The sequence below is a fragment of the Odocoileus virginianus genome, unplaced genomic scaffold (assembly GCF_023699985.2).
Source record: "Odocoileus virginianus isolate 20LAN1187 ecotype Illinois unplaced genomic scaffold, Ovbor_1.2 Unplaced_Contig_18, whole genome shotgun sequence".
Taxonomy (NCBI): domain Eukaryota; kingdom Metazoa; phylum Chordata; class Mammalia; order Artiodactyla; family Cervidae; genus Odocoileus; species Odocoileus virginianus.
In genome coordinates, this window is record NW_027224335.1 from 1,068,938 (window position 1) to 1,096,032 (window position 27,095).

General features: G+C 40.2%; 1 protein-coding gene and 1 long non-coding RNA gene across 2 annotated transcripts in view; one reads left to right on the top strand and one right to left on the bottom strand.

Moving 5' to 3' along the window:
- The window catches only part of LOC139034013 (uncharacterized), a 32,593-nt gene extending 22,604 nt beyond the window's left edge, over window positions 1-9,989 (bottom strand). Inside the window, exon 1 of the long non-coding RNA XR_011486480.1 lies at window positions 9,843-9,989. This is a non-coding gene — a long non-coding RNA (uncharacterized lncRNA). The remainder of the gene's footprint in view (window positions 1-9,842) is intronic.
- Window positions 1-27,095, top strand: part of SHROOM4 (shroom family member 4) — a 239,678-nt gene that overhangs the window by 85,514 nt on the left and 127,069 nt on the right. The gene's annotated exons all lie outside the window — the stretch shown is intronic.

Genomic DNA, 27,095 nt, shown 5'->3' on the forward strand with positions numbered 1-27,095 from the left:
TCCTGTCTTATTATTCTTTCTTAAGATAGTTTTGGCTATTAGAGGTCTTTTGTGTTTACATAAAAAGTTTAGAATTACTTGTCTAGTTCTGTGAGAAATGTCACTGGTAGTTTGATAAGGAATGCATTAAATCTGTAGATTGCCTTAGGTAGTATGGTAATTTTAATAATATAAATTCTCCTAAGCCATGAACATGGTATATCTTTCCAAGTATCTGTGTCATCTTAAATCACTTTCATCAGTGCTTTATCATTTTCTGAGTATAGGTCATTTACCTTCTTAGATTTATTCCCAGGTATTTAATTTTTTCATGCAATTGTGAATAAGATTATTTTCTTAATTTTTATTTATGCTAGTTTATTTTAGTGTATAGGAAAGCAGTAGGTTCCTGTACATTAATTTTGCACCCTGCAACTTTACCAAATTTATTAATGAGTTCTAGTAGCTTTTTGGTGGTATCTTTACTATTTTCTATGTATAGTATCATGTCATCTGTAAACAGTGTCAGTTCTTCATTTCCGGTTTGGATTCTTTTTATTACTTTTTCTTGTCTGGTTGTTGTGATTATGACTTCCAATACTATATTGAATAAAAGAGGCAAGGGTGGGCATTCTTATCTTGTTCCTGATCTTAGAGGAAATGCTTTCAGTTTTTCACATTGAGTATGATGTTAGCTGTGGGGCCTTTATTATGTTGAGATATGTTCCTTCTATGGGCTTCCCTAGGGGCTCAGTGGTAAAGAATCCACCTGCAATGCAGGAGATACAGGTTCGATCCCTGGGTCGAGAAGATCCCCTGGAGAAGGAAATGACAACCCACTCCAGTATTCTTGCATGGGAAATTCCATGGACAGAGAAGCCTGGCGGGCAATGATCCATAGGGTTGTAAAAAGTTGGACACGACTTAGCAACTGAACAACACAATGTTCCTTCTATACCTACTTCCTTAAGAATTTTTAATCATAAATAAATTTTGGATTTTTTCAAAAGAATTTTCTGCATCTATTGAGATGATCATACGATTTTTATTCTTCAATTTGTTAATGTGGTATATCATATTGATTGATTTGTGGATATTACAGAAAAGGACTAGCTGAATATTCATTTCATTCATTCATATACATTTAATGTTAATTCTAAAATACAAGTTGAATTGCATGTACTCTGTTTAGCCAAAATAACCTTGAAGAAGAAGAGCAAAGTTGGAGGACTCATGCCTCTTAAATTCAAATTTAGTAATCAATTAATATAATAAGACAATGTGGTACTGGCATAAGGAAAGACATATATAAATAAATAGATACTCTTAGATATCTGCTTAAAAGAGATGAAAACATTTATCTACACAAAAACTTGTATGTTTTATATTATTAGCAGCATCATTCCTAATAGTCAAAATTTAGAAATGTTCTAAATGTCCATTAATGGTGACAGAATAAACAAAACATGATACATCCATACAGTGGCATCCTATTTGGTAATAAAGAGTATTTAAGTACTGATAAATGCCACAATATAGATGAACCTTGAAAACATGCTAAATGAAAGAAACCAGACACAAAAGACCAATTGTATTTCAACAAAGCTATTCATTAAAAATTATAAATAGTTATTTCCCTAAATGCTACACATTGTCAGAAGACTTCGGATAAGACTTGTCATTATATCTCAAGGGAGATGATATTAATAGAAAGGGAGTGAGATGAAAACTAAAACCTGTTTTCCTGGTATTTTTTATTGGCATATAGTTGATTTACAATGTTATGTTAGCTTCAGGTGTACAACAAAATGGTTCAGGTATATATATATATGAATATATATATATATATATCTTTTTCAGATTCTTTTCCCTTATAGATTATTATGAAATACTGAGTATAGTTCTCAGTGCTGTACAGTAGGTCCTTGTTGGTTATCTGTTTTCTCCTAGTCTTTTTTATGCATTTGGAATTTCAAGAATGAAGTTGTCCATGAACAGAAATCTACTGTTCTTAGGCTGGGAGAGATGTACACATGACCCAGCTTCTTATCTAAGCTGTATTTCAGAATTGTACAGTTATATAGAGAGGGAAGCTTGGGAGGTTTTTGTAAGATTATCCAGTTCTGCCTTTACCTCTAAAGTGCTTTTGGTTCATTTTAGTGATTTAATTTCCATTGTTACTAGGGAGAACCCACACCTTGTGGGTTGTGCTGGTGCTGCAGCAGCTGCTGATGGATGACCAGAGCAAAATCAATCAGAGTGCTGATTGCAGAGGAGCCAAGGGTTGCATCTGGCCTGCATGTTAGGGACCATATCCCTCATGTAGGCTTTTGCCTGACTTCTGTACATTTATCCTAGCTGAAACCCCACTGCCATCCTTCCACAGCCACATTCCCTGGCCTTCCCTGAACAGTGCTGTGGGCCCCCTCCCTCCTCTGGAATTTTAGAGAAAGATCTTTTCAGCGTTGCTTAGAAATTTCATTTTCTCTCCCCCTCTGCTACTACTTAACTCAAGGACAGAGGAAATAGCTGCAGTCCAGAAACACACATCATAAAAAAAGAAGACAAAGAAAGAACGAGAAGAAGCCCCAAACCCGTCCCAAATCTTTAAGAAAACAATTCCCATAGGATTTGGTTTTGAATTGCCGTGCAGTGTGGGGAATGTGAAACATGTGCTCATCAGGGCCCTTTCTGCTTGGAGCCTACCTGACTTCTCTCCTCCCTCCCCAGCTGGCTGGGCTAGGCTAGACCCAGGGGAGCTACAAAGCTGCCAGCTCAGAAGATGGAGACAAATGGCAAGGCCCCAAAGGACAAAATAAGACTTGTTACTAGTTTTGAGGCAAAAGCAAGAGATGTAGTGTTCAGGGGCTGCGGGGGAAGATGCTGCAAAGCCTGGAATCCACACTTTGAGGTTAGACTGAGGCTGACTTGCAGTGACTTTGCTAGAGGCAGCATTTTCTGATCCGGGCCTCCATTTGCTTTACCACCTGACTGTCATCTTGACTATTACCATGCTTTCCTGACTTGGTCTCCCTGCAGCCAGTCAGTGCCTCTTCTGAACTGTTTGCCCACATGGTTGCCTCACTGCTCTTTCTAAAACAGAGATATGATCTCAACTCCCTTTCTTCTAGTTTTTCTCATCTCCTCCAAGAGAAAACACATTCTTTAACATGATAGATGAGATCCTTTATAAACTAACCTCAACTGTTCTAGCCTCGTGTTTCGTCACCTGTACTCATTCTCAAGTAACCCCACAAACTATTTACCATTTTCCTGAAGGCATTTTTTTTCTCTCCTTCATCAGCCCCTTCGCATCTGCTAGTCCTTCAGCCAGGAATGAATACCCTTTTCCTCTTTTTCTCCATTACATAATCTCTCACCCATCATTTGAGACCATGTGCTCACTGGGAGTGGTTTTCAGCTTTTTTCTTGTTGCCAGAGCTCACTGAATATACCGCAGGAAGGCACTGTGGTGCAATGGAAAGAACTCAGACTATGAAGTCAGCCAGGCTGTGTGATAATGGGTAAACGACTTAATTTCGCTCTGAACTTCAGTTTCCTCACCTGTAAAATGGGAATGTACTAGTTGATGTTTATAAGTGCCAAGCACAGTACCTGGTATGTGGTAATGCCAGGTACTTGGGCAGTGTTGCATGCTGTAAAAGAGATGATAGAAAAATTATTCCTTCATCTTCAGGATTCTATGGAGACATTTCCCTCTTGGCAAAATCGTGGGTGGTGGTCTCTGGGACTAGCTTTACCTAGTTGATTTCTTGAGGCTTTCCTGCCTTTGGCCACTCTAATGTCTAAAGGGCGTTTTGCAAGTATCCTGCTTTCTTGGGAGCAGCCATCAACTGCCTTCCCATTCATGTCCCTTGGAAATCTTAATGCACAGGCATGAGAGGGGAGGGGTGACATTTTAGTATCTCTTTCTTTTCTTCCTCATGTCCTAGTCTTGTCCTCAAGTCTCAAAGAGATTGTTGAGCAGTCACTCCATGTTGGCTTCATTCTTTCCTGCAACGTTCTCCCTGGGCTTTTTTCCGCAATTGGGATTTCAGAAATTAAATTGTCCATGAATAGGAATCTACTGTTCTCCAATTGAGATGGACATACACATGAGCCCGTTTCTCATCTGGACTCTATTTCAGAAATGTATACAAGATGTCAAAAATATACCACTTGGAACGAGAGCAATATTTATTTAAAAAAATAGAGGGAAAAAAGTTGCCTTGCTTCAATTCCTACTGGAATGTAAAATAACTATGTGCTGATGCTGCACTTTGACAGCATTGATTTAGTTATCCTCAGGGTCACTGGATGAGTGGTGCATGGGCACACACACATTCAGAGTGTTTTGTTGTGAACTGGGAATTTCAGGCATTCTGATGCCAGAGCAGGGCTTTACTGGATCCAGTCATTCATTAACAATGCTTTATTAAGTGTTCCCTTGTGTGCCAAGCCTTGTGCTAGGCAGGGACAAGAAAAGAAGCCAGGGAACCAGAAGTTAAAGATGGAGAAATCTTCTAGAACACAGTAGGAGAGAATAAAGGCAGCATTAAGGCAATAATACAAAGTAAATTTTAAAGGAGAACGGGTTGAGGTTACTGACCTGGAGTTCCAGGACAGATTTCCTGGAGGGGATGGCAAGACTTGAGCAGGGCCCTGGAGGATAGGGTTGGAGACTCTGAGTCATTTGAAGTACTCTATTAGCAATGCACATTAGAATTAGTATTTGTTTGTAGGATGTGGGAGCAAGAATGATCAGTAATTATTCTGAAGGAGGCTACATGGAAGGCTGAGAGGCAGAAGGCATCTTAGTCCTAGTGGTACCACTGACCCATTCAGAGTAACCTTGGGCAAGTCCTTTCTCTCTGAATCTGTTTCCCAGTCTATACAATGGAACTTAATAATACCAGTCTTACCCACCTCCAAGGACCATTGTTAAGAAAGCAAAATGAGATGATTGTGTGACTGTGCTTGGACATGTAGAAAGGGTGGTTGGTATTGTAAAGGTAGATGTTTATATTGCATTCATTCTCCTGTAGCTGGGAATAGGATGACCTCAGTATTTGAATGAATTTTTCTTGACAGACCTCTTACCTGTCATAATTATAGCCTGCCTGCCACTAGTTGAGTGTGTATACTTTAAACAGGGTCTTTCCTACAAGTATACGTGTGTGTATGTGTGTATTCATAAGCTTGCACTGGGCTAGGATATTAGCGCCAAGACAGCATAAAGACTGGAGAACACTTAGGAACAAAAGTGATATATAGAGATGGGGATTTGTGCAAACATCTTTTAGCCTGCTTAAAGAAATGCATGCCTGTTTTCCACGGGTATGACAGGGCATGTAAGCTCTGTTATCTATTTTCCTTGGTGTATTGCAAAGCCTTTCTCTTTGTCTCTCTGATTGCAGGCTGCCTCAATCCAGTTCATCCTTCATACTGCTGCTAAAGTGCTCTTTCCACCCCCCATGGAATTCCTGGGGTCCTTGGTAACATACATGTTCATTCACATGACATTGAAGCAGGGCACCGAAATAGCCACAATTCAGTTCACTTCAGTTCAGTTGCTCAGTCATGTCTGACTCTCTGCAACTCCATTAACTGCAGCACGCCAGGCTTCCCTGTCCATCACCAACTCCCAGAGCTTACTCAAACTCATGTCCATGAGTTCAGTGATGCCATCCAACCATCTCATCCTCTGTCATCCCATTCTCCTCCTGCCTTCAATCTTTCCCAGCATCAGGGTCTTTTCAAATGAGTCAGCTCTTTGCATCAGGTAGCCAAAGTATTGGAGTTTCAGCTTCAACATCAGTCCTTCCAATGAATATTCAGGACTGATTTCCTTTAGGATGGACTGGTTGGATCTCCTTGCAGTCCAAGGGACTCTCAAGAGTCTTCTCCAACACCACAGTTCAAAAGCATCAATTCTTCAGCGCTCAGCTTTCTTTATAGTCCAACTCTCACATCCATACATGACTACTGGAAAAATCATAGCTTTGACTAGACGGACCTTTGTTGGCAAAGTAATGTCTCTGCTTTTTAATATAATGTGTATGTTGGTCATAGCTTTTCTTTCAAGGCACAACCATCTTTTAATTTCATGGCTGCAGTCAACATCTGCAGTGATTTTGGAGCACCAAAAAACAAAGTCTGTCACTGTTTCCATTGTTTCCCCATCTATTTGCCATGAAGTGATGGTACTGGAATAGCCACACCTCTTGTTAATACTGTGGAATATTTTAATACCAGCTTTTCTTCTTTGTTCCCTCAAGACCTCTCCTGCCCTTTCCCCCACTCCTGGGCCCTTTTTAACCTCCTCAAAGCCCAGCAACTAAAGAGATAGTGCCCAGCATAGCAGGATGCCTGGAGGACAGTGTTTTGTACATTGATCTACATCAGCACTACTTGGTCAGTGCTCCTGCTGTTCTCATTTTTAAGTATTTGAGGATTATCTCTGCGTTCACTGTTCATTTCATCCAAGCTCATTTTTTTCTGGCCTCATCTCTCATAAGTTCTCCCCACAGATGGCAATAACACTGAAATTCTCATATTCTATATCTGGATTGATACACCTATTTCTCTCAAATATACTAGAAACTTCTTGAGGGCAGAGACAGTGATTCCATCATATAATTTCAAAGCCCGGCTCAGGATCCAACACATAGTAGACACTCAATACATGCTTGTTTCTTAACATAGAGAATGCTGGTAGCTAGAACCATTCTGTTTGTAATCCTGTAAACTACTCCAGGGTCCAGACCTGAAGCTGGTGCAAGGCACTTTTCTGGTCTTACTACATCCCTCCTGAATGGTATTCACATTTTCAGTGTCCCTGAAATGGAGGGGAAGAGAAAATACTATTTCCATTCTCTTACTATGAAATGGAAATATTTCAAAGGTGTGTCTTAACCAAAGAATGCTTAATAGAATTGAGACATAAAGTTACATCTCTGGAACTTTCCGTTACACACAGCGCTATAAAGCCCTTTGGGATTTGGGCATGAAAACTGCTGCCCTACTGTGAGTAATTGTGGATCACTGCCTTCTGGGTGGGTGTTGGCTTGAAACCTCTCTAAGGGGGCATGAGGCCTATCTGTTAGAAGTGATGTAAATGTTCTTGCCCTTTATTCCTCTAGTACTACCAGGGAAGACACCAGTTTGTGGAGCTGGAGATAGAGAATACATTACATCTCTCTTGATTTGGTTGCCAGCTTCTGTCTCATTAGCATGTTTTCAAAATTGGCAGTCCCTTGAGCAACAAGCTAACTTCTGTTTCTGGAACCTTTCTGACACTCTGAGTTCCATCTTCCCCACCCCAACAAGAATAGTCCACTGTAGCCAGCTGAACTGTGAGGACTATAGGGAAGACCAAGCTGGGAGAATGGCTGGACCCCGTCTTCAAAGAACTTAAGTGTTCCTTGGGAAGCAGGCCTCATCCATCAGGTATGACCTAGGCTGCAAGTAACTAAAACTGACTCTAACTGGAAATTATCTCACATAACAGGAAGTCCAGGGAAGGGTAGGCATCAAGATGGGTTGACTCAGCTGCTCATAATGACTGTCAGCAGGTACTTGGTTTACTTTGTTTTTATCCACCAGGAAAGAGAAAAATATAATAGCTAGGAAGTCCAGGAAACCATGTTGGTGTCCAACATTCTCAATTTCGTCTATATAGATAGTAAAGAACATGAACACTGGAGAACAGTAGGGTAGATTCAGAGTACACACTGAGTTCACATTAGCTGTGTGGTCTCGCACAAGCCCGTTAACTGCTGTGTGAGCATGTTCCCTAATGTGTCAAATGGCAATTGTTATATCGGACTTGCTTCCTAACAAGCTCATGATGGGGAGGGATCATGTGACATAAGATAAAGCATTTGGTAAGCCAAATACAGTACCATAAGACTGTTAAAAATTACTTTTATCAGAGGAGATGTACATGGCATACCTACTGTGCACAAGGTACTGTTAGATTACAAAGTTAAAATAAAATTCAGTTAATACCCTCAAGTTCCCTTAGAGTCCAACGAACATCTACTAAACACCTGTAGGTGCTGAGGAAACAGATATGAGAAAAACATAGTCTCTGCCCTCTGGGAGTTCCCAGTAGGGCAGAGGAGACAGACCCATGGACAGACATCTTCAGTGCAATGTGGTAAGTGCATGGGACAGTAGAGGTGTGTACAGAGAGCTCTGGGGAGTCATAGGAATTATTAATCTATCCAGGCTATACAGGAAAGGGATAGGACTAGTGTCAGGAGCTTATAAAACAATAAGAAGATAAGAAAAGAATCATTTGGTACAAGCACGAGCGTGCACACACACACACACACTTTTTTATTTATTTATTTAACAAAGCCCCCAAACAGCTTTCTTACTTTATACTTGAGGAGCAAACTAAGGAGTAGAGTCTGTAGAAAACAATGCGTAAACAATGGGGTGATGAATTCTTTCCTCCTTCATCTCCATATGTTGTGGTTAACCCACATATGCTCCCTACAGGTTCCAATCCGCATCTGCAGTCTGAAACTTAAGCATCTCCACGGGCCTCAAAATGTCATGGAACACTGACCCTCACTGATAGAACAATATCCTCCTAAGTTGCTTCATGATAATAGCATATCCTCTTGAGAGTTGCAGAAGGTTGGACCCCTAATCACTGGGTATGTGTATCAGCTTTTTCAGAAAAGATTATTTGTAGAGTCTCACATATGCTATCATTAAAAATTACAATTCTTTCTCCTATGTTGCTGTCTTAATGTACCTTAAACTAAAACTGTATTCAGAAATGGTTTATGTACATTTTTAAAACAATAAAATATTCTTTAAATATAAAGCAATCTTTGTTTTTTTCACATGCTGTTTTCATCAACCTTAACAGTTCCTTGAACCTGCTAGTTGTGCTGCTAGGAGAGAGTATGCAAAGTCTTAGAATCTACTCCTTGTCTTTCTGTCTGACTTACTTCACTTAGTATGACATTCTCTAGGTCCATCCATGTTGTGGAAAATAGCATTATTTCATTCTTTTTAATGAGGAAGACAAATGTCATGATATTGCTTATATGTGGAATCTAAAAAAAATGATACAAATGAACTTATTTACAAAGTAGAAACAGACTCACAGACATAGAAAACAAACTATGGTTACCAAAGGGGAAAGAAGGGGGAAGGGATAAATTAGGAGTATGGGATTAACAGATATACACTACTATATATAAATTAAGCAACAAAGACCTACTGTAGATCTTTCCTCTAATGGAAAAGAATCTGAAAAAGAAGTGTGTGTGTGTGTGTGTGTGTGTGTATATGTATATATATATATATGTATATATATATATATATAACTGAATCACTTTGCTGTACACCTGAAACTAACATTGTAAATCAACTATACTTCAATAAAAAGAAAAATTTTAAAAGTGTCTAATCCTTCAGAGTTGGATGTTGAATCTCAGTGACAAAGTGTTATTTGTCACCACTTTCTTGTGTAGAGAGATTTGCTGCCCAAAGCTTTCTGCTTCCTAAAATGCCTTAGTTAGAGCCTGATTGGATTTGACCACTAGAAAGTCTGCTGCAGTTCTAGTGCATGATTTCCTGTGCTTCAGAGGCTCACAAAACACCCCTGTGGACAGCTTCTCAGGCTTGGGTTTCTGTTCTTTGGCTGACTCTGTGCTTTACTACCTCCTGAAGTACTGACCCACTGCCTGTTCTTAAGTTACTCCCTCAAGCCCAAAGTTTGACAGTACTTTTCTGGGGGACACAGCCAGCCTCCCTGTTGCCCCATCCCAGCTGAAGGACTCAAAAAAGCCAGAAGCAACCACTTGCATGGGACTGGCCTTGAAAATGGAATGGCTTACCTTTCTCACACCAATGTATGAAGCAGAGGATCTGTATTGAGGGGAAGAATGCTGAGTGAATCCTTCCAGAAAATGAACAGAAAAGCAAGAAGGGGTGGGCATGTTCTCCAAATGGTAGGGCTCTTTATTATGTTGGGAATCATCCCAAAGCTGGAAAAGATGCCAGAGCTGTGGTAGAGGGTGAGCCCGTGGGCTAATGATCAACAGTTTGACCTTGGGTTCAAATGGATGTGGCAGAGTGACCTTAGACCACATTGCAACATCTATCTTTTCTTTAAATTTTACTTTATACTCCTGTCCCCCCAAAATTGCCTTCTAGTTTTTGTTTATTCATTTGCAAAAGGGAGTTTGCAAACCCATAACATCTAGTCAGGGGAGTTGGTTAAAACACTTGAGTTTTGTACAAACACTATAATCTAAGGTCTCGGTCCAAGCTGCAAACAATTTCCAAGAAACAAAAAGTGCACAGCAATTGAATTGAAGCTAACATTACAGGATTTCCAAGGATGAGACCCTGTGGATCCCACAGGGTAGAACAATAAGAAGCACTTCTTTGAGAGTTCCCTGCTCAATATAGCTCTAGTTAAGTGCTCACCAATGTAATTCCACCAATAACCACTCTGTGAGGAAGGTGTTATTATTCTCCCCATTGAACAGATAAGAAGGCAAGTTTCAGAGAGGTGACTTCCCAAGGTCAAACTCTGCTGCTAAATGGTAGAGCCAGGATTTGAACTCATGCCTAACACACAGTAAAGCCTCAGCTCATGCATATTGTTTATGGAATGAGTAAATTAATGAAATTTTTTTTATAGTTATATCCAGGAACAGATTTTGGGCCTGTTAGTATGTTTCTGACATTTTATAACAGAGTTTTTCAAACATACAAAAAGAATTGAAAGAATTTTACATTGCACATTCATTTACACATCATTATCACATGTGCTTGTACTCAGTCACTCAGTCATGTCTGACTCTTTGCAACCCTATGGGCTGTAGCCCGCCAGGCTCATTATCATATACCCATCTATTATTAATATTTTACTATACTTATTTGATCATGTATACGTTCATTTATTGATTTCCTCTATCCATCCATCAACACCTGTTATTTTCTGATGCACTTCAAAGTAAATTGGAGACATCAGTAGAGGTCTCTATAAACATTTCAGCATATGTATCATTTATCCTTGTTTATATTTCTTCTTTTGAGGTAATATTTACATACAATGAGATATGCAAATCTTTAGCATACCATTGAGTGAGTTTTGACAGACCCTGCACCTGTGTATCCCAGACCCCATCAATATATGGAACGTTATCATCAACATAATTTTTCTCACATATACTGCTTTTAATTGTGCTATACAACTTCCTCAATTCCATTGAAAGCCAGACGTCAATGATTCTAACTGGGAGGCTGTGTTGAGATTGCTTTTCCTCATTGACTGTTGCTCTGGGGATGAACCAGGTGGCACTTAACAGGATTTGGTCCTCAGGGCCCTTTACTTTGATAAATTTCACCTGGAAGCACTTCTCCTTAACTATCAGTTTAAACTGAAGTGAAACAATTTGTTTTATTTTATTGTAATTTAATGTCAGTAATGTATAAGGGCCTGCTCTTTTCAGCAGGGACTCTTTCATCTGTGTTTGTTTAAAGTAAAAATAATGCTGCTAAAGATAAAATCTTCCTGGCTTGGACCTCAGAGTGAGCTCCAGTTAGTTCACTGAAACTCACACCGGGGCTGAGAGATGAAATATACACAGAACACCCAAAGGAGTGTGTGTGTGCTGAGTAGGCTTTAAATGAGAGACCCAAAGGGCCTTTGCCCTGTTTGAAAAGGGCCTATTGGAACAGATAAGCAGGGTTACCTCCTCAAAACCTTGGCTTAAAGTAATTTGGTTTGTAGTAGTGAAAGTGAAATCGCTCAGTCGTGTCCGGACTTTGCGACCCCGTGAACTATAGCCCACCAGGCTCCTCCATCCATGGGATTCTCCAGGCAAGAATACTGGAATGGGTTGCCACTTCCTTGGTTTGTAGTAAGAGTCAGGCTATTCTATGATCCGGGGGTTGTGAAAGGGATTTAGACTGAATTAGCAGAGATACTGATGGGCCTCCCAAATATTGCCTGTGGTTTTGGTCCTTTTGGTTAATGGTACTGTTGCTGGTGGGCAATGGGATGATCACCACTAGGATTTCTGATTCAGGAATTTTCAGAGTTTATAGTTTATCAGAATCACCCTGAGGGATTGAAACACAGATGATTGCAACCCACCCTCAGAATCTGATATTCAGCATACCTCAGGTGGGTTCTGAAAATTTGCGCTTCTAGCAGGCTCCCAGGAGACCCTGCTGCTGCTGGTTTGGGGACCATACTTTGAGGACCACTGCTTGAATGAGTGAATGAGTAGGACCTCTTATATTGATACAAGACTACATTTTCCCCCTCTATAACCTTATGGTATTATTGATAGTTGAACACTGTAAATAAGAACAGGCTCTCACTCCCTACACTACATTACCGTGTATGGTATGCTTGTTCCTACTAAGTTTTAGAGTTGGGGGAGGGGATACCAGAGAAGATATACACACTACTTCTTTCTCTGACCTGCACAGCAGAAATTTCACTTTGTACTGGGCTTATTATGATTCTGCCTTTTCCACAGTTCTAACTGATCTTGCTGTAGACAAGGAAAGAACGCAGGCCTCAAACCACATGGCATAGTTTTCACTCCCTCCTGTGTCAGGACCTTTAGAAAGAGATAATATGTGGCTATGGGGACCATGTGTCCCAGATTTCCTAAGATAGCTCTGATTTCACATATTCTGTCCTCTTGTCCCCATAAATATAATCGTCAGACCATGTCCCGCTTTGGGCTCAGAAAATATTGTTCCCATATGCATGGCTTAGGGGCCCTGGGGAGCCAAAAGCAAGTCTTTTTTTCTTGAGATTGTGGAGGTCAGGGCATAAAGAGGCTCGTAGAAAGGGCTAAAGGGTTGGGGTGAATCTAAACATTTGAGATCAGCAACAAGCTGCTTGTTGCTTTTTTTTCCTCCAAGCATCTCTCAGTGATCTCTGTTACAGATCCTTGAATGTTATGATATGAGATTTCGAGTGCCTAGAGGGACTGAACTGGACCTCTGACTGCCTCTCTCTCCTCCCCCCCGCCCCGCCCCACCATCCAGAAGGACCACACAGAAATTGCCCAGACAGAAGAGTCACTCCAAAAAAGGCAATTCCACATCCTTCATTGACTGACCACTCAGTCTAATATTTACCTACTTTCTCTGGAAGGAAGTTCTTCCTTCTTGCTAACATCAGTCCCCCTCATTGTGATTTCAGTTTCTTTTCTCTTGTTTTGCTTTCAGTCAAAATTGAGAACAGCTGGTCCTCACCCTCTACATTCTTTATGTGCTTAAAAGTCATATTAAACCGGCCTTCCTGGGCCCAGGTTTAACCATCCTTGGAGCTCCTTTATCCTCCTGCATGTATCTGACTTGCCAACCGTTTAATCATTCTTGCCATGGGGAAGTGGCTTAGGCAGTTTGGACCAACAGTGCAGCAAAGCCTAAAGCTCTATGGCTTGTGCTAATGGGCATGCTAAATGCTTAGTAGAGACTATTTTTGAGCATGCAGTTGTGAACAATTTAAAGTGGACTATACATGGAACCCATTTCCTCTCCCAGCTCCCCCAACAGGGCCTCCCCTTAGCAGCTGAAATGAGTTAGTGGCAATCAGCACAGAGTAGGAATCCTGTGGTTTCTGCCCTTCCCTCCTGCTGGTTCTATGACAGCTAGTCTCTAAAAATAAGCTTTCTCCTTAGTATGGCCAGTAAATGTGACTTTGGAATCAGTCGGGCAAAAAGTCTAGGAATCATGTTAGTCAAAGAGCATGGGGTGCTAGTGCTGAAGCTCCATGTGAGGTTTAGGAGAGGCTGGGGGCGAGGGCTGGGGTGAACAGGGATCTGTGAGAGACTAGATCCAGAATGTTTGCTGTCTACAGAGTGATTGCACCTCAGAATTGGACATGCCTTTTTTTGCAAGTTTGCGGAGGACTTGTCTTGGCCTTTTGTTTGTGTGCTTGGCCTCTGTCCACTGCACCAACTCTGAAAGTGATACCAGAAATCTGTGGCAGAATCGCAGTCTCAGGGCCTGTTTGGTTCCTAAAGTAGAGGAGAGTAACTTGCCACACGGTTCTCTGGGGGTCACCTACCTTCAGTGGGATGCGTTACTGTGTTGTTCATGTGGTGTGGGAAGGCTGTTGTCTTAGGTCATGCTGCAGGATGCGTTCAGGGCCTCTGCTGATCAGAATGAAATACATCAGCTGATGGTGCTGCAGAAGAAAAGCATAGGGCCAACTGATATTTGTCCTATTCTCATCTTCTTACTGTTGGCTCCTCCTTTGTAATAAAACCTTAAAGGCTCTCCTCTTCATAAACACTAGCCAGGCAGCTTGTCGCAGCAAATCTATAGGAGCAGTTAATGTACCCAGCCATAAAGAAGGAATAGAAAGAGACAGAGATGGAAAAAAAAAAGGTTTCATTTGTATGAGGGTGTCATTGAAGACTTCATCAGGTGGGGGTGGGGAGAACAGTTTGATTGAAGCATTAGCTGCCTTGGCACTGAGCCAAGGCAAATTTCCAGAGAACCATTAAACTCTTTGTAATTCCATATAATTCACAGCAGTCACAGGTAATCTGAATCAGACCCGACAAAACTTCCCTATCACTTATTATCCACTAGTGATGAATGCATACTACAGACATTTAAACTTTTTAAAAGTCATATCATTGTGGCCACATTTTCTAAAACCCAAATCAGGAAACCTAGCTTCACAATTTTTTTTTTCAGATTTATGAATATGTTTATATGGAAAACCTCACAAAGGTATAAACCCTAAATTCCACTTAAATACTGAACAAATGGCCTTTAAGGAAGGAACTATAGTCACTGTAAAATTGGGTCAGGGTTCCCATTCAAACATTGGTGAGGGTTTCCCACACACACCTTTTTAAGGGTCTGAGGAATTGGTTAATTAAGCACTAAATCAAATTAGAATATGGTTTATGCCCATCATCTGAATTTGCTCTTAAAATTCTCAGGAATGGTAGACTGAAAGAGCCTGTTGTAATTTCTTTAACACAGGAAGGTGGAGTAGATGTTACTTTGAATTCCCAGATGCCCGGAGCAGTTAAATCTCTTTAGTGTTCGTGGTCTCTTTGTGAGGGCTTGTGTGTGTTTTAAATTAACTTCCAAAGGATGGGAGCATTGCAAACTAAAGAGAATCATATAGGGATACAAGGTATTGTTGCCATGCACCTAAGTTTACTTAAAAGCTTCATTCCTCCCACCAAATTAGCATTCACCTCTGAGCACTCACCACAAAGAGGAGATGTTTAACTCAAAGGACAATTATTCTGGAATATTCTGAGCCAGAAATAGTGATTTTTTTTAAAAGGCTTGGAAAACTAAAGTACCTCTTTAGTCAGAATTCTTTGTGTTTCTAGTTAAGGGTCATGAATAGCAATATACCCATGGAAAACATGGGCTTTGTCACACTCTTGAAGAAGAAAATATTTGAAGCCTAATTATTGGCTTCCCTGGTGGCTTAGATGGTAAAGAATCTGCCTGCAATGCAGGAGACCTGGGTTCAATCCCTGGGTCAGGAAGATCCCCTGGAGAAGGGAATGGCAACCCACTCCAGCAGTCTTGCCTGGAGAATCCCATGGACAGAGGAGCCTGGAGGGCTACAGTCCATGGGATCACAAAGAGTTGGGGATGACTGAGTGACTAACACTACCAGATTTTCTATCTTGGGCAAGTCATGTAACATCCCTGAACCTCAGTTATATGATCAGAAAAGTAAAAATGATGTTACTTGTCCAAAATCAGGCGAATGAATGGAATGATATTCTGCTGCTGTTGTTCAGTCACTCAGTCAAATCCAACTCTTTGTAACCCCCATGAACTGTAGCATGCTAGGTTTCCTTGTCCTTTACCATCTCCCAGAGTTTGCTCAAACTCATGTCCATTGAGTCAATGATGCTATCCAACCATCTCATCCTCTGTCGCCTCCTTCTCCTCCTGCCCTCAGTCTTTCCCAGCATCAGGGTATTTTTCCAATGAATCAGCTCTTCACATCAGGTGGCCAAAGTATTGGAGCTTCAGCATCAGTCCTTCCAATGAATATTTAGGGTTGATTTTCTTTAGGATTGACTGGTTTGATCTCCTTGCAGTCCAAGGGATTCTCAAGCATCTTCTCCAGCACCACAATTCAAAAGCATCAATTCTTCAGTGCTCAGCCTTCTTTTTTTTTCAATTAATTATTTTAATTGGAGGATAATTACTTTACAATACTGTGATGGTTTTTGCCATACATCAGCATGAATTGGCCACAGGTATACATGTGTCCCCCCATCCTGAACCCCCTCCCACCTCCCTCCCCACCCTATCCCTCTGGGTTGTCCCAGAGCACTGGCTTTGGGTGCCCTGCTTCATGCATCAAACTTGCACTGGTCATCTGTTTTACATATGGTAATATACATGTTTCAATGCTATTCTCTCAAATCATCCCACCCTCGCCTTCTCCCACTGAGTCCAAAAGTCTGTTCTTTATGTCTGTGTCTCTTTGCTGCCCTGCATGTAGGATTGTCAGTACTGTCTTTCTAAATTCCATATATATTCATGAATATGGGAGCTTCCCTGGTGGCTCAGCAGTAAAGAATCTGCCTTCAATGCAGGAGACCCAGGTTCAATCCCTGGGTCAGGAAGATCCCCTGGAAAAGGAAATGGCAACTCATGTTAGTACTCATGACTAGAGAATCCCATGGACAGAGGAACCTTGCAGGCTACAGTCCATAGGGCTGCACAGAGTTGGACTTGACTGAAGTGAATAAGCAGAAGCAGCATGCATTAATATACAGTATTTGTCTTTCTCTTTCTGACTTACTTCACTCTGTATAATAGGCTCCAGGTTCATCCACCTCATTAGAACTGACTCAAATGCATTCCTTTTTATAGCTGAGTAATATTCCATTGTGTATATGTACCACAACTTCCTTATCCATTCATCTGCCGATGGACATCTAGGTTGCTTCCATGTCCTAGCTATTGTAAATAGTGCTGCAGTGAACATTGGGGTATGTGTGTCTCTTTCAGCTCTTGTTTCCTTGGGGTGTATGCCTAGCAGCAGCAGTGCTGGGTCATATGGCAGTTCTATTCTCAGTTTTTTATGGACCAGTTCTCACAGGACTCCTGGAAAAACCATAGCTTTCACTATATGGACCTTTGTTGGCAAAATGATGTCTCTGCTTTTTAATACATTGTTTAGGTTTGTCACAGCTTTCCTTCCATAGAGCAAGTGTCTTTTAGTTTCATATCCTGAGATCCTTTCTAATTTTGATTTCAACAAAGATTATTGAACAAACACTACGTGATCAATACAGACTTTTATTTTCCTAGGTCCAGTAATAGAACTGTAAAAAGACATTGTCTGACTATGTCTCCCATTATAATGCAAATATCCAGACAAAGGTCAACATATATAGGAATAAATAAAATAATGCAAAATGATAAATTCTGTGAAGAAAATAAAACAAGGTAATGTGATGGAGGGGGCTTCCCAGGTGGCGCTAGTGGTAAAGAACATGCCTGCCAATGCAGGAGACTTAAGAGACCCAGGTTTGATCCCTGGAGTTGGGAAGATCCCCTGGAGAAGAGCATGACAACCCACTCCAGTATTCTTGCCTGGAGAATCCCATGGACAGAGGAGCCTGGCAGGCTACAGTCCATAGGGTCGCAAAGAGTCAGACATGACTGAAGTGATTTAGCATGCACACATACAGTGTGATGGAAAATGATGGCAGTTGGGGTGGAGGAAACAGAGAAGGAATCTACTTGATATTTGTGGTCAGGGAAAGCCTTTCTTAGGCCTTGTGGTATTTGAGCTGATACCTGAATGATGAAAGATGCTACATAAAGATCTAGACAAGAATGTTCTCAACAGAGAGAATAGCAAGTTCAGTGATCCTGAGGTGAGGATAGGCTTGACCTCTCTGAAGAACAGGAAGTTTGGTATGATTGCACTATATGTAGGAAATGAGGCAAAAAAGGCAGTCATAGACAGATTGTGTAGGGCTTTTTACACTGTAAGAATATATATTTTTAAATTTACACTGTATTTACACTATAAGAATCATTCCTTGGTCTCTCTGTCTGATTCAATTAGTAAACATAAGTTCCAGATGTTAATGATAAGGGTACTTGATATTTACCCATAAGAAATCCAGAAAAAGGCACGGGGGTAGGGGGTTTGTAAATCCATGGCTAATTCACTTCAATGTATGACAAAAACTACTGTAATGATGTAAAGTAATTAGCCTCCAACTAATAAAAATAAATGGGAAAAAAAAATAAAACAAAACAAAGCCTAAATGCTCAGGAAAGAGAGAGGTAGGGATGGAAGAGTGTATGTACACAGGGAAAATGATTGAGGAGGGATGGAGAAAGTTTGGAGGGAGAAAGAAAAGAAGTGAGGGAGTGAGTAGGGACAGGAAGTAAAAGTCTGTTTCTTTCTTTTCATCAAGCCTTAACCTGAAAAGCAAGTCTGCTAACTAGGAGAAAGGCTTCAAACTGCTTTACCCTTATTGATTCCTCAGACCTTGAACTCAAATGTCCATCATTTCCTCCTTATTTTCTTTCCCAAGAAATCCTGGTATTGCAAAGGAAAATGTGCTCTGATATGAGTCCCTGCCCAACACTAGGGGCTTCCCTGGTGGCTCAGTTGGTAAAGAATTTGCCTGCAATGCAGGAGACACAGGTTCAATCCCTGGGTTGGGAAGATCCCCTGGAGAAGGGAATGGCAACCCACTCCAGTATTCTTGCCTGGAGAATCCCATGGAAGAGGAGCCTGGCAGGCTACAGTCCTTGGAGTTGCAAAGAGTCAGACATGACTAAGTGACACACACCCAACACTAACAAACAATTGAGGACATTTCCTCTCCCTTTTGATTTTTCCATATGTGGAAACTCAGTTTTGTTTTCTGTTACTTGATGCATTTCGGCGAGCCAGAGAGTGATAGTATGTCACTTCTCAGTCACCACACAAATAGGAGAGTACCTTGGAACTAAACAGTATAATGGCTTACTTGTTACCAACTTCATAGCACTATGTCAAAGCATCAGCGAGTGTGCCAGTTTAATTTAAAATGGGATCTATCTTAGGGTCAGTAAAGAATAGTATTGTTAACCTTTGCGATGTCCACGTATACCTTGGTAGGTTATTTCCATGGGAGTTGTTTGCTTTGTTAGCAATTATGTACAAGGATGGGAGGAAATTAAATGCCTGTTTCCCTCACTCTTTATCTGAATCTGTTCTGAGAGCTAAGTGGAGAGCTAAGTGAAGACCCAAGATTAAGATCACTGCTGCAGGATAGGACCTGGGCAGAGGCAGTGTTCTGGGAGTGGAATGCAGAGGCCCAGCTGTGGACAGTAGAAAGTAAGCCCCCCAACCCCTTGGTCCATATCTGGTAGAGGGCATGTGGGTTCCTAGGAAGCTGGACAAGTGGGTTCCAGGCAGTAGAGCAGGCCTAGTGGTTTTCAGAGGCAGCCTTTTGTCCCTTCCCTGAAGGGTGTTAGTCCCTTGGTCTTTTTCCAGTCAGAAATGACTTATGTTGGATATATGGACTCTTTAGAAACTGTCTTTAGCTTTTTTCATAATGGGTTATAAATAAAAGGCTTCAGAGGACCATAAATAAGTTATTGAATGAACCTGGTTTTGGTATGGTTCAGATTCCGGATAGCTAATCATGTCCTCCTCTTCGGTTGGAAGGCTGTATCTAACCCATTTGCATTCAGCTAGCAAGTTAAAAAGACACTATTGACCAAGTTGAAGAATAATTTTTAAATCAAAAGTAGCTTGGTACTAGAGAAAGATTATTTTAATCCAAGTAGATTTATTTCCATTTCTGTGTAGTAATCCAGTGATAAAAGTAACACTCATATTTATTTTTAATTTGGGCAGTTCTTATAAGCATTTATGCACAGTTCATGAATGCCAATAAGTTAATGTATCCTATTTACAGTGTTTTTTAATCTTATGTGGTATATAAAAGACTACTGGTCTTTTCAGTCCCCTAGGCTCAGGCACTAGTTTTGCACTCCATGCTCTCTTAATGCTAGGGGGAATCATCGAGGACTTTAAGTTTTTAGACTATTAAAACCCTGTACAAGGGAACTTATATCATGGTTGTATATAGTGAACTCTTTTGCTGGCAACTGCTTCTAGAAATCAGAAACAAAGTCTTTAACCTGCTGCCATATCCATTTGTTGAGCTTTCGATCTTTTTCCACCTCAGTCCTCCCTGAACACTCTCTACTACGTCAGCTTTGTAAGGGTCTTTGCTCACTTGTACCGCTGAAATTCATAGCTTGTTAGACAGCTAAGAAACAGGTAATACAGTAGGAGGCAGTAATGGTATCTGAAGAAGAGATCCTTGCCAGTGTGACAAGGGCCTGACCTAAAGTTCTGCTTCTCAGAGTGGGTAGCAGGAATCCTAGGGACCATGACAAAGAGACATACCTGAGATAGACAGGTGAAACAAAGGTGGATGGCTCCAAGATTAGATAAGGGATTCTGGTTTTATATCAACATAGAAATTAGTTGATGATTTAAACTTTTCATCCTTACTAGTTGACAGGTAAAGAAAACAAAGTGTTTATCTTCATCTTCATTTCCTACTGAAATCATCTACTTTATTGGAAGGGGGTGGGTGGGTGGGTGGATGGGAGGTGGAGCAGATGAATATTATCTCAAAGCCCAGAGGAACAATGGGCAAATTCATAAATTTTAGCTGTATCATGAAGGCTTACTCTTTGAGTGAAATACTTTTGCCTTGATTAAAGCTATGAGTATGTGAATATAGTGCCCAATCCTTGGGCCCTACCTCAAAAAGTACAATCTGTATAGTGTAGAGTTCTTAAAGGTATCTCTTAAATTAAAAAATAAGTGTTTTGTATATATATATATATAACTTATTGGAGATTGACAAATTTTTTGGGTAGGATACAAAAAGTAATGATCATAAAAATACAGTATTATATTAGAGTTCATCAAAATAAAAAATATGTTCATTTTAGATGTCACTATATATATAAATGCACATATCTCAGTGAATTTTAGATGTATATATATTTCCCATGTAATCAGTTCCCAGATTAACATGTAAAACATTTCTAGCACCTCTGAAAGTTATGCTCATTGCTTTCACAGTCAGTACACCCTCTCAGAGGTAACTACTAATCTTTTTATCACCATAGATTAGTTTTGTCTGTTCTTGTTCTTTAAATAAAATAAAATCATACAATGTTTGTTTTAGTCTGATCTGTTTCACTCAATGTAATATTTTGATAGGCATCCACTTCATTGCATGTATCAGTAGTTCTTTTTTTTTGTTGCTAGACAGTATGCTAATTTGTGTATAAGTATGTCTTGATGGGTCATTCTTGCATGCATGCGTGCTAAGTCGCTCAGTCATATCCAACTCTTTGCAACCCCATGGACTGTAGCCCGCCAGGCTCCTCTGTTCATGGAATTCTCCAGGCAAGAATACTGGAGTGGGTTGCCATTTCCTCCTCCAGGGGATCTTCCTGACCCAGGGATCAAACCTGTGTCTCTTATGTCTCCTGCATTGGCATCGCCTGGGAAGCCCCAGGATCATTCTTAGTTTTTGTCTATTGTAAATAAAGCCACTATGAACAATCAAGTCTTTTTTTGTGGACACATACACTGCTTTCTCTTAGGTATACTTGGATGTACAATTTCTAGGTCCTAGATTAGATATACAGATTTCCAAAGTGGTTGTACAATTTTACACTCCCACCAGCAATGTGGAGTTCATATTGCTGTACATATATTTTTAGTGAAGTTCCTGTTCAAGTCTTTTGCCAGTTGTCAATTGGTTGTCTTTTTCCTATTGATTTTCTGAATATAAATCCTTTGTCAGATATATGCATTATGAATATGTTTCTGGTATGTGGCTTGTCTCTTCACATTTTTAGTGACATTTTAAGGAACATATTTTTATCTTGATGAACTCCAATATAACACTGTATCTTTTATGATTATTGCTTTTTTGTATCCTGCCTAAAAAATTTTGCCCACCTCAGGGTCATAAAGATATTCTGTGTTTTCCTTTAAAAGCTTTATAGTTTTAGCCCTATCATTGAAGTCTGGCCAAATTTTTTTTAGTACAAATTTACATCAGTGAAAATGTTTTGAGCACATGTCCCCAATGTACATAATTTTATTTAGGATGATACAGTCTACCACCACCAATATTAAATACTGATAAGGTTTATTTTTTAATTAGATAAGCATAAATGTAATCAGAACTCCATTATTGCCCTTTCCAGTAATCATTTGTGTATAGCCTGGGGCATATAAATCCATCCTACAGACTACTGTTCTAAACCAACAAAAGCTAAATAACAATTTTGACAAACACTGATAACATTAAATGGCAGCAAAAGATTTCAGTGTCAATAAATGGCTAGAGTTGACAAAGTGTGAACAGGATCCCAATGAGCATATTTGCTGATAATGTAAGAAACTCTGAGTTTGCTCTTGCACAGTGATTTTTTTTTCTTCCTTACTTGACTTATGGAGACAGCAGGACTGATTAACTTAGTAGGAGCAAAAGCCAACTTGCTTTTGTTTGCTGATGTAGGATACAGTGCTCTTAACTCCCTACCCCTTTCCTCATCACCAAGTTCTTAGAGTTGAGCTGGCTCTGGACTGAGTTTTTTGCAAAGATGTTTAGAATTTGACTTGGGATAATCCCTGGGGAAATTTAATGATTTGGAGCGTTGAGAGCTTTCCTTATGAGGATTAGTAAAATAGACGGCAGTTAAGCAGCTTGGGAGGAACGAGTTGTCTGTAAAGATTGGTCATACGCTAGGGCACAGTTTCCTTGGTCCAAGGTCAGGAGAGCCAGTGGTTCTGATCCACAGAACTTTACATTCTGGGGCAGCCCCTTGTAGGATTCTTAGTTGGTAAGGGAAAGAATATCTTCTTTGGTATCCACCTCCTCAATCTGGTTCCACATAGGAATTACTGCTTAGAACCATGCCTATTTACATCTTTTTAGTTGGTTGATGTTTTTTAATTCTCATTTATTTCAGAGAGGGGCTTGGATGGATGGGAGGTGAGAGGGAGGTTCAAGAGGGAGGGGACATATGTATACCTATGGCTGATTCATGTTGATGTATGGCAGAAACTAACACAATATTTGTAAATAATTATCCTCCAATTAAAAATTTAAAAATAAAGAAACAAGTTAGGGCAGGTAGTTTGTCTACAGCCCAGACTGTTGAAAGCCATGGCAAATAGGCTGTAGAGGTTTCAAACCCTGCATCTCCCTTGTCCAGGTCACTCTGATTAATTCCTCCTAGCATGAGCAGATTCTCAGGGATACCAATGGGCTAAGAGAGGGAAGATCAGAAACAGCCCCAACTTGTGGTCTGCTCAAGTCAAACTCAGTTTCAGAATAAGCACAGACTTTATCTATTATTTGATGATCCATTCCTGATAGTTAAACTTCTCAAGGCCAGATTATCTCCATCTCTACGCTTTCTCTCTACTGATTACACAGAAAAGGCCAAATTGCTGAATTGCTGTCTGGAGTGTTGCTCAAAACTTGAAAATCTTTCCAAAAGTTATAAAAAGACATTCAGAGAATATACTTTTTTTTTTTTTTTGATGCATTGGGTCTTAGTTGCGGCATCTTTCAGCAGGGCATGCCAGCTCTTCTTGTGGTGTGTGGCTCAGTAGTTGCAGCTCGTGGGCTTAGTTGTCCTGTAGCATGTGGAATCTTAGTTCCTTGACCATGAATTGAACCCCATGTCCGCTGCACTGGAAGGCAGATTTTTAACCACTAGACTACCAGGGAAGTTCCAGAGGATATACTTATTTTTTTAAAGCAATATAGTTACTGTTGGGCTTCCCTGGTGGCTCAGGTGGTAAAGCGTCTGCCTGCAGTATGGGAGACCTGGGTTTGATCCCTGGGTCAGGAAGACCTCCTGGAGAAGGAAATGGCAACCCACTCCAGTACTCTTGCCTGGAAAATCCCATGGACGGAGGAGCCTGATAGACTGCAGTCCATGGGGTCGCAAAGAGTCAGACACAACTGAGGGACTTCACTTTCACTTTCATAGTTACTGTATTCTGAGTGGACCTTTTCCATTTATGTAGTTCAAAAAAGTTAATTCACACAATTAGCTATGTTGTTTGCCTTCTTAGACAGTAGACAAGCTGGTGGAGGTAGGAGAATGGACGGGTACAGTGGTCCTTAGGTATCCATGAGGGATTGGTTTTAGGACCCCCGTGGATACCAAAATCTATGGAAGCTCAAGAATCTTACAGTTTGCCCTCCCTTAAATATATGATTTTGCATCCGTGAATTCAACCAACTGGATGAACCTGTGAGTTCAGGACTGTGGTATAACCTGGCTAGAAGCCCTAGAACTGGACAACGAAGTTTCAGTTAATTGCCTGTTTTTTCCAATAAATATTTCACAGCAAGCAAAGGTATTCACAATCATGCCATTGACTTTTAAAAAAACTTTTTTATTTTGAATTGGGATACAGCCAACTAACAATTTTTTGATAGTTTCAGGTGAACAGTGAAGGGACTCATCCATACATATACATGTATCCATGCTCCCCCAAATTCCCCTCCCATCCAGACTGGCATATAACATTAAGTATAGTTACATGTGCTACAGAGTTGGTTATCCATTTTAAATAGATAGAGCAGTGTGTACATGTCCATCCCAAGCTCCTTAACTATCCCTTACCCCTTTTCTTCCCACCTGCAACTGTAAGTTTGCTCCCTAAGTTTGTGTGTCTCTTTCTATTTTGTAAGTTCATTTGTATCATTTCTTTTTAGATTCCACATATAAGGGATGTCATATGATATTTCTCCTTCTCTGTCTGACTTACTTCACTCAGTATGACACTCTCTAGGTCCATCCATGTTGCTGCAAATGGCATTATTTCATCTTTTTTAATGGCTGAGTAATATTCCATTGTATATATGTACCACATCTTTATTCATTCCTCTGTTGATGGACACTTAGGTTCATGTCTATCATGTCTTGGCTATTGTAAACTGTGTTGTAATGAATATTAGGGTGCAAGAATCCATGGATCATGTTTTTTTTCCAGATATATGCCCAGGAGTGGAATTGCTAGGTCATATGGTAGCTTCTATTTTTAGTTTTTTAAGGAACCTCCATACTGTTCTCCATAGTGGCTGTACCAATTTACATTCCCACCAACAGTGTAGGAGGGTTCCCTTTTCTCCACATCCTCTCCAGCATTTATTATTTGTGGTGTGAGGTGATATCTCATTGTAGTTTTGATTTGCATTTCTCTGATAATTAGTGATGTTGAACATCTTTTCATGTGCCTCTTGGCCATCTGTATGTCTTCTTTGGAGAAATGTCTATTTAGGTCTTCTGTCCATTTTTTGATTGGGTTGTTTGTTTTGATGCTGTTAAGCATCATGAACTGTTTGTAAATTTTGGAGACTAATCCCTTGTCAGTCACATCATTTGCAAATATTTTCTCCTAATCTGTGGGTTGTCTTTTTGCTTGGTTTATTGCCTTTGTTGTGCAAAAGCTCTTGAATTTAAGTAGATCCATTTGTTTATTTTTGTTTTTATTTCCATTATTCTGGAAGACAGATCGAAAAAGACATTGCTGTGATTTAAGTAGATCCATTTGTTTATTTTTGTTTTTATTTCCATTATTCTGGAAGACAGATCGAAAAAGATATTGCTGTGATTTATGTCAGAGTGTTCTGCCTATGTTTTCCTCTAGGAGTTTTATAGTGTCCAGTCTCACATTTAGGTCTTTAATCCATTTTGAGCTTATTTTTGTGTATGGTGTTAAAGAATGATCTAATTTCATTTTTTTTACATGTAGCTGTCCAGTTTTCCCAGCACCATTCATTGAAGAGACAGTCTTTGCAAAATTATCTGTCTTCCCTCCTTTGTCACAGATTGACCATAGGTGCATGGGTTTATTTCTGGGTTTTCTATCCTGTTCTATTGATCTATATTCCTGTTTTTGTGCCAGTACCATACTATTTTGATGACTGTAGCTTTGTAGTATAGTCTGAAGTCAGGGAGCCTGATTCCTCCAGCTCTGTTTTTCTTTCTCAAGATTGCTTTGGCTATTTGGGGTCTTTTGTGTCTCCATACAAATTTTAAGATTTTTTGTTCTAGTTCTGTGAAAAATGCCATTGGTAATTTGATAGAGATTGCATTGAATCTGTAGATTGTCATGTGCAGTATAAGCATTTTGACAATATTGATTCTTTCAATCCACGAACATGGTATATCTTTCCATCTATTTGTGTCATCTTCAATTTCTTTCATCAATATCTTATAGTTTTCAAAGTACACATATTTTGTCACCTTATTAGGTGGGTCTGTGCATGCTAAGTTACTTCTATTGTGTCTGACTCTTTAACTCCATGGACTGTAACCCTCCAGGGTCCTCTGTCCATGGGATTCTCCAGGCAAGAATACTGGAATGGGTTTCCATGCCCTCCTCCAGGGGATTTTCTTGACTCAGGGATCAAACCCGTGTCTTTTACATCTCCTGCATTAGCAGGTGGGTTCTTTACACTTGCACCACATGGGAAGACTAAGCTTTCACTTTTGGGCTTGCCTGGTGGCTCAGATGGTAAAGAATCTGCCTGCAATGCAGGAGGCCTGGGTTCAATCCCTGGGTTGGAAAGATCCCCTGGAAGAGGGCATGGCAACCCACTCCAGTATTCTTGCCTGGAGAATTCCATGGACAGACAGGCCTGGTGGCTTACAGTCCATGAGGTTGCAAAAGGTTGGACATGGCTGAGTGGCTAACAGTTTCACTTTAGATAGGTTTATTCCTAGGTATTTTATTCTTTTTGATGTGATGGTAAATGGAATTTTCTTGAATTTCTCTTTCTGATCTTTCATTGTTAGTGTATAGAAATGCAACAGATTTCTGTGTATTAATTTTAGTAACCTGCAACTTTACCAAATTCATTGATGAGTTCTAGTAGTTTTCTGGTAGCATCTTTAGGATCTTCTATGTATAGTATCATGTCATCTGCAAACAGTGACAGTTTAACTTCTTTTCCAATTTGGATTCCCTTTATTTCTTTTTCTTCTCTGATTGCTGTAGCTAGGACTTCCAAAACTATGTT